Source organism: Penaeus monodon, chromosome 23 (genome assembly GCF_015228065.2).
Source record: "Penaeus monodon isolate SGIC_2016 chromosome 23, NSTDA_Pmon_1, whole genome shotgun sequence".
Taxonomy (NCBI): Eukaryota; Metazoa; Arthropoda; class Malacostraca; order Decapoda; family Penaeidae; genus Penaeus; species Penaeus monodon.
Window position 1 is genome coordinate 19,971,099 of NC_051408.1, and position 570 is coordinate 19,971,668.

General features: G+C 45.4%; 1 long non-coding RNA gene across 2 annotated transcripts in view; it reads right to left on the bottom strand.

The window, feature by feature from the left end:
- Nucleotides 1–570, bottom strand: part of LOC119587879 — a 95,443-nt gene that overhangs the window by 70,950 nt on the left and 23,923 nt on the right. The window lies entirely within an intron of this gene.

The following is a 570-nucleotide window of genomic DNA, read 5'->3' on the forward strand; positions in this document are numbered from 1 at the left end:
TGCTCTTTCCTCATCACACTGTATGTAGCTTGTGTATATTTTATCTGTTTTCCCCATTTTATACACAGTAAAATCGCCTTTTGCACAGGCTCAGATACACATCTCTTACTGTCGATAAAAGCTGTATTATAAACTGGTAGGCTGTTGTACTAGGCGATAGATTGTAGTAGAATGCCGGGAATGCAATCTTCGACGATCTGGGGACCAAACGCTCTGTATTTGTGATGTGTTCGTAATGTATTTGGCGCAGTTAATTGTCCAGTCAGTTTTAGTGGAATGCCATGCTAATCCAGTAGCCAGGAATGACAGTCGACAGTCGTGATTGGGGCGAGAAATTAATAACATTTGGCGCAGGATGGGAGTGCGGCATTTAATTGTGGTTGAGCGAAGAACGGGCACCGGAACGAGGCTGAGAGTCTGGGTTTAAGCGTCGTCAGAATGAAGGCGATTGGAGTGGCGCGCGCAAAATATCGACAAATAGATTTTGTTTTGACAATTATGTAAGAAGGTTTGATAAATTGAGCGCCGTGCCTGGGGGAGGAACATGGGGAGGGGGAAGCGGGATGCAGG